The following is an 8,142-nucleotide window of genomic DNA, read 5'->3' on the forward strand; positions in this document are numbered from 1 at the left end:
TGATAGGTCTTGTGAGAGGGTTGTTACTATCAAGTCTGGTTGCATGTGCTTCCCTGTAGGGGAGAAGTCTATGTATGTTGTTTGAGAGATAGTCTTGCACCATATTTTCATGTTGAATATTGAAGTTCCGATTATCATTGGGGTTGATATTAAAGACATCTTCCCAGTATCTTCGGAAAACCTCTTCTTTTTCTTGGGCGTGAAAAACTTTCTCATTTTTGGTGTTTAATATATAAGATATCTCTTCGCGATTACTTCCCATTAGTTGCCTTATATTTTTTCCTGAATTATTTTGGATTATTTTACTCTATCTCTGTTTCTTCCAAGAGTTTGTTCCAATGGTTCGTGAACAATGTTTTACTTTCTTCTTTCATTTCTTCCTGGAGTTGTTTATGCTGGCTGCGTAAGAGTGGAGTCCACCCCAGATGTTCTTTAATCTCTAAGATATTACTGTATCGCCATTGTAATAGCTTGGGATGGTCGCTTGTTAATGGGTGAGGTAGTGTTATGAATTTTTTTCTTAGGAATGGCTTTATTCATTGCCTTTTCAATAGTTGCATACCAGTTGTCTATTCTAGAGTCTAAGTATTCTTTATTAACTATATACTCTCCCTCTGTAGATTGGTTCATGCTCTCTTCTATGTCGCTTTTAAAAAGTTCCCAGTCTGCCTTTCTGAAATTAAGGTTTTCTCTTTGCGGAATCATAATAGGTGATGTTGCCAAGGTGAAGATTATTGGGATGTGATCCGATGTGGTTAGTGGACCTTGTTGGATGGCGTAATTCATGTGCACATTCTTGTTTCCTATTATAATGTCTGGTCTGCCTTTTCCTCTTGGACTTACGAAAGTATCGAAGTCTGGCTCAATGTGAGTGATAATGTTACGGTTTATCAGATTGATCAACTCACTACCCATTAGATTGTTGTTGTTTTGACCGAGTGAGCGATGTCGAGCATTCAAGTCAGCTATGATGTATGCCGGAGTATTCTTTCTCATTATTTTCATCAGATCCGGGTATGGGAACTGGGTTCGTCTGGGTGGCATGTATGCCGTTGCGAGAACGAAGCTTCCTCGATCAGTTTGGAGTTCCACTGCGAGAAAATCTTCGTTAAAGTCATCAATGATTCCATGTTTTATATTTCTTTTGATGGCAATAGCAACTCCGGCGTCTCCTTCATTTAGTATATTTCTTTGGTAAACAGTGTACCAATATAGCTTAATCCTATCATCATTTTGTAGGCAATGAGAGTTGATCAAAATTATATCTGGGTCTTCTGTTAAGTACAGGTTTGAGAGTTCATGTCTCCTTGTACGCCAGTTTAGGACATTTTGTTGAATAATTTTATATCTGTTCTTGGTCATGATATGTAGGAAGTAGAAAAGTTTATATAATATCTGGGTCTGATGAGGATTTCCTGGCAGTTTGCTGTTCTGTTCTAGTTCCGTTTTCAATTCCATCGAAAGCTTGATTGCTGACATACTGTATTCTGTATGCTGTGAGATCAATTTTCCTGTTAGTAATGTTATCCTTGATAAGTTGGTCATCAAAGATATCTTGATGGAGGTATGTATATTTAATGATATTTGACTGAATTAATTCGACTATATCGTTGTGCGTCGCTCGTCTGGGAATATATCCGATACTTTCCTCTCTTGCCCTCAGTCTTATCTCCGGCAATCTTTGCAACCTGGTCTCTATATATCTTGCAGCATTCTGTCTCTCTTGTGGGGCTTGATTTTGTTTTTGTTCTGGGTGATGCTCGATTGGAGGTGGTAAATGGTACTCCTCATCACCACTGTGTTTGCTTGTTTGTTGCTAACTTTTTCGTTTTTGATGATGTTTCCTGGGTTGGAGTGACCTCTCTATTCCTCTTATTATTTCCTTCTTCGTGATCCATTTCGTCATTTTCGTTATTGTTTGTCATCTTTGGTACACTATTATTTGTTTATTAACACGCCAAGTGTTTCTGTTGCATACACTTGGTCCGGAAATCTGACCTTGGGTAGATTGTTTAAAGTGTACATCAAGTCAATTGTTTTCTGGAAACTGCCTGGTTCTCTAGCTTCCTGGGTGTATGCGAATATTATGGCACTCATCATACAGGCAGCTGCATTTGGTGGTAGAGAACATAGCATTGTTTCCGAATTCATGGTGGCTGTTTTTCTTCGTGCTGTATAATTGGATGCTGCCGCTGTTACCCCTGCATAGGTAGTTTGGCGGGAGATATCATTGGTGATTTGTCTTCTCACGGATTGTCTTTGCTTTTTGGTCCTTTCTTTTATAATTTGCTTTCGTGTCGGACACTTTGTGGCTAGTGTTCAGTGATTTCCATTGCAATTTAGGCATTGTTTCGTGCTTTCTTTGCAATTTTTATATGTATGGTCTTTGGAGGCACATTCAGAGCAAGCTTTGTAATTCTCCAGCTCTTTGCAATCTTTGATGAGGTGGTCGTATTTGTAGCATCTATAGCAAGGTATGAGGTTAATGAAGATGTCTTTTTCAATAAACCTGGGAGGCATAGATTGGAATAAGATTAAGATGCCACTTTCTGCGGCTCTTTTTGCCATTTGTGTGGTTTCGAATCTTATTTTTATGATAGAAGGGGCATTAGGTAATTTGATCACCTGTTCTATCTTTGCCCATGCATTTTCTCTTTCTATGCTCTCCCTGAGTTCCTCATCACTGAATTCAGCTATTTGCTTGTCGATGTTTCTTATAACGACCGTCCTCATAGCATCATATTCAGGTGGATCGTGGATCTCGAAGTGGTGTTTGAGGAAAGCGGTTTTGCATTCCTTGGACATCATCTTCTCGATCGTTTGGTCGTTAGCGATCACAAAGTAGGCATTTTTATAGTCATCTACTTTGAGGACAATTAATTTGGACTGCCCAATGCATTGCCATAATTGTGCTCTTCTATTTGGGGTGCTAGGTCTTTTAACTTTTATTCTGATTCTAGCCATGGTGAATCAGTTAAGAGGAGTTGTACTGGCAGTTCATATTGCCTTATGGTTGTTAGGCTGAGCTGTGTTTGCCCAGTTTAGGCAGTGCTGCCTCGGTTGTTTGCGGGCAGTTTGGCAGATGGCCTTTGGTGTAAGCTCGCCGTTTTTGTATAACTCTCTCTTTTGATTATCTTATACCAACTTATAAAGGATGGCAAATTAATATATCCCTAGTCTCTGCTGGCACTGACAGGTGTCATGAGCCGGGACGTTGACGGCGACCTTACACCTAGGAAGGAGTTTTAAGACCACAATGGCTACCTCCCTAGAATGCAAGGCGGGTCATAGCTTACAGGAGCACCAGTGGGAACGGGTACACTGAGCGTTCTTTTTATCAAACTGACTTCAGCTCTACTGTCCAGGGGGTTGAGCTCCCCCCCCCTTGGTATGACAAATTTTGACGCCAAATCAGTATATGAGAAACGTAGACATATGTGAATAATTTAGGTAACAGTGGGAATATGGGTTGTGCTAAATTTACGGATAAAATGTCGGTGAAATTATTTTAATCTTCGTATGTTTTAAAAGTTAATTTCCCTTAACAGACTCTAACTTTCGTCGAACATGAAACTATTTTAGTAATTTTTATAGTAATAATGGTGCTAAAAGTTATACAGTTCATATTGATAATATACTGATAGTGATGGTAATGATAAAAAAAAACAGTACTAATTACAATGATGCTTATAGTGAAAATATTTTTGATATAAATAATGACGATTGTAGTAACAATGACTTTAATAACAATTACAATAATGATAAGGAATAACGTTAACTATACCCGAATCAGAGATCCCAGACCTTCATGCTTCCGCCACTCATGCCCGTTCCCGCTGAGAACAGGCACGAACACATTGTACTACAAAATTCGGTCGATGTTGATGCATAGTTTCTTACGTCAATCGTATAATTACATCTACTACGAATAATTTTATTACTGGTATTCATATGTAGTGTAAACACCATCTGGAGTAAACCAGAAAAGAGAGAAAAAGAAGACGGGATAGAGAGGTGTTTTGTTTTTTTAATTTAGTTCGCGTGCATTTCGATTATGACTATATGCTTCGATGGTCTTTATACTACTAATAATTACCAGTATCAAATAATTGTAGTACATATAAATAGACGTTTGATGAAAGTAACCAAAAATCAACATCGGTGAAAAATTGTAATATATAATTTTTCTGTGTCTATCCCCAACAGAGTGGTAGGAGCATGACATAACATCAGGTGGGCGAGGCTATAAATGTCCGGAAAACTCCAATTCAGGTATTTATTAGAAATTGCACAAAACCATTTTGAAAAAAATAAGGTTGATTATGACTTTTCTTATGGTTCCACAGGTCTCTGCCATGAAGATATTGTTGATACTGGCAGTGGCTTGGAGCCTCAGCCTTTGGGGTGAAACAAGTGCTAAAGCAGCTGGCAGTTGGTGTTCTAAGTGTCGAAATGGACTACAGCAAGCAACGAGACAGAGATATGTACATGGCCCAAATTTGAATGCACACGCTGTTCTGAATTATGGCCAAAGAAGTGGAAGTAGGAGTTATGGAAGTTGGTGTATGAGAAGACTGGAATCACGAGGGCAAAGAGTTAAGGATATCTTGGGCATGGGGCAACGCAGTAAGTGCAAGAATAGAGTATTGCCCTATGGAAGAAGGTATCCAGTGGGAGTTTACTGTTTGAAGAGAATGGGATATCGGTACAGGAGCAGATGTGGAGGAGGTAAAAAATCCAGTCGCTGCAAAAATCTGAATGTCGGAAAAAAAAGATTGTACAGAATCTATAATAGGAAGCAGTACCCAGTAGGAGTTAAATATGTGAAGAAATACGGAAGTAAAAATCCAAGCAAGAGTAGGGTGAGATACCCATCGAGAGTCTGCTACAGGAAATACTATGGATATCGGTATGGCAAAGGTCAGAAATCAAGTGGCAAGAGTAAAGTCAGCAAGAAGTGGTGGCTAAAATACCAGAGAAGGAAATATCAATCAAAGAACCAAAGTAGAAGATGCTACGGCTATCCAAGGACCAGGACAGAACAGCTAAGAATGAAGGCTGCAAGTGGTTGGGACTACAAGAACAAGGGTGCATTGTATGAACCAGTAAACTTCCGACCAAAGGACAAGATGAAGTGGGGATATGGTGCTGTCAGTGGCTATGGAAGGAAAATGGGTGCATTAAAGAAGGGATTGGTTGATGAGGCAGAAGGTGGATCAGCTGATGTAAAAATATTTGAATCTGGTAATATGAAGATGGGTGGATCAAGTCATAAAAATATGGATGGATTAGACAGTGGAAAAGGTGGTGCATTAGGTAGTGGAGTGGGTGATAACTTAAGCAAGGGATCATGTAATGGATCAGGTGGAGGACTAGGCAGCAAAATAGGTGGTGGATTAGGCAAGGAATCATGTAATGGATTAAGCAGCGGAGCAGGTGATAGATTAGGCAGTGGAACAGGTGGTAAATTAGGCAGTGGAACAGGTATTGGATTAGACAGTGAATTAGGCAGTGTAGTAAATAGTGTGGCAGACAGTGGAGAAGATGGTGAATTAGGCAATGGAACAAATAGTGAACAAGGCAGTGGACTATGCAATGAAGCAGATGATGTATTGGGTAATGGTAAAGGTAGTGGATTAGGCAGTGGGATAGGAAGTGTAACAGGTAGTGAACTAAGCAGTGGAACAGGTGGTGGGTTAGGCAATGGAATAGGAAGTGGAACAAATGGTGAGTTAGGCAGTGGAACAGGAAGTGGAACAGGTAGTGTATTAAGCAGTGTAACAGGTGGTGGGTTAGGCAGTGGGACAGGAAGTGGAACAGGAAGTGAATTAAGCAGTGGAACAGGTGGTGAGTTAGGCAGTGGAATAGGAAGCGGAACAGATAGTGTATTAAGCAGTGGAACAGAGTTAGGCAGTGGAATAGGAAGTATAACAGGTAGTGGAACAGGTGGTGAATTAAGCATAGGAACAGGTAGTGGGTTAGGCAGTGGAAAAGGAAGTGTAACAGGTAGTGAATTAAGCAGTGGAACAGGTGGTGAGTTAGGCAGTGGAATAGGAAGTATAACAGGTAGTGGGTTAGGCAGTGGAATAGGAAGTGTAACAGGTAGTGAATTAAACAGTGGGACAGGTGGTGAGTTAGGCAGTGGAATAGGAAGTGGAACAGGTAGTGTATTAAGCAGTGGAACAGGTGGTGAGTTAGGCAGTGGAATAGGAAGTATAACAGGTAGTGGAACAGGTGGTGAATTAAGCAGTGGAACAGGTGGTGGGTTAGGCAATGGAATAGGAAGTGGAACAAGTGGTGAGTTAGGTAGTGGAATAGGAAGCGAAACAGATAGTGTATTAAGCAGTGTAACAGGTAGTGGAACAGATGGTGAATTAAGCAGTGGAACAGGTGGTGGGTTAGGCAATGGAATAGGAAGTGGAACAAGTGGTGAGTTAGGTAGTGGAATAGGAAGCGAAACAGATAGTGTATTAAGCAGTGTAACAGGTGGTGGGTTAGGCAGTGAAATAGGAAGTGGAACAGGTAGTGAATTAAGCAGTGGAAGAGGTGGTGAGTTAGGCAGTGGAATAGGAAGTGGAACAGGTAGTGAATTAAGCTGTGTAACAGGTGGTGGGTTAGGCAGTGGAATAGGAGGTGGAATATTTAGTGAATTAAGCAGTGGAACAGGTGGTGGGTTAAGCAGTGGAACAGGTGGTGGAACAGGCAGTGAATTAAGTAGCATAACAGGTGGTGGGTTAGGCAGTGGAACAGGAGGTGGAATATTTAGTGAACTAAGCAGTGGAACAAGTGGTGAGTTAGGCAGTGGAATAGGAAGTGGAACAGGTAGTGAATTAAGCAGTGTAACAGGTGGTGGGTTAGGCAGTGGAATTGGAAGTGGAACAGGTAGCGAATTTAGCAGTGGAACAGATGGTGAGTTAGGCAGTGGAATAGGAAGTGGAACAGGTGGTGAGTTAGGCAGTGGAATAGGAAGTGGAACAGGTGGTGAGTTAGGCAATGTAATAGGAAGTGTAACAGGTAGTAAACTAAGCAGTGGAACAGATGATGAGTTAGGCAGTGGAACGATAGATAGAGGAAAGGTGTGTAATAAGCAATCGCAAAGTGGAGAGTTAGGCAGTGGAATAGGAAGTCAAACAATTAGTGAATTAAGCAGTGGAACAGGTGGTGAGTTAGGCAGTAGAATAAGAAATGGAACAGGTACTGAATTAAATAGTGTAACAGGTGGTGGGCTAGGCAGTGGAATAGGAAGTGGAACATTTAGTGAATTAAGCAGTGGAACAGGTGGTGAGTTAGGCAATGGAATAGGAAGTAGAACAAGTATTGAATTAAGCAGTGGAACAGGTGGTGAGTTAAGCAGTGGAATAGGAAGTGGAACAGGTATTGAATTAAGCAGTGGAACAGGTGATGAGTTAGGCAGTGGAATAGGAAGTGGAACAGGTGGTGAGTTACACAGTGGAACAGGAAGTGGAACAGGTAGTGAATTAAGCAGTGGAACAGGTGGTGAGTTAGGCAGTGGAATAGGAAGTGGAACAGGTAGTAAATTAAGCAGTGGAAGAGGTGTGTGTGTTAAGGCAGTGGAAAGGTAGTGATTACGCCGTGGCACCGGTAGGTGAGTTAGGTAGTGGAATAGGAAGTGGAACAGGTATTGAATTAAGCAGTGGAACAGGTGATGAGTTAGGCAGTGGAATAGGAAGTGGAACAGGTGGTGAGTTACACAGTGGAACAGGAAGTGGAACAGGTAGTGAATTAAGCTGTGTAACAGGTGGTGGGTTAGGCAGTGGAATAGGAGGTGGAATATTTAGTGAATTAAGCAGTGGAACAGGTGGTGGGTTAAGCAGTGGAACAGGTGGTGGAACAGGCAGTGAATTAAGTAGCATAACAGGTGGTGGGTTAGGCAGTGGAACAGGAGGTGGAATATTTAGTGAACTAAGCAGTGGAACAAGTGGTGAGTTAGGCAGTGGAATAGGAAGTGGAACAGGTAGTGAATTAAGCAGTGTAACAGGTGGTGGGTTAGGCAGTGGAATTGGAAGTGGAACAGGTAGCGAATTTAGCAGTGGAACAGATGGTGAGTTAGGCAGTGGAATAGGAAGTGGAACAGGTGGTGAGTTAGGCAGTGGAATAGGAAGTGGAACAGGTGGTGAGTTA

The sequence above is a fragment of the Penaeus japonicus genome, unplaced genomic scaffold (assembly GCF_977035675.1).
Source record: "Penaeus japonicus unplaced genomic scaffold, GWHDUDI00000001_assembly GWHDUDI00000021, whole genome shotgun sequence".
NCBI lineage: Eukaryota > Metazoa > Arthropoda > Malacostraca > Decapoda > Penaeidae > Penaeus > Penaeus japonicus.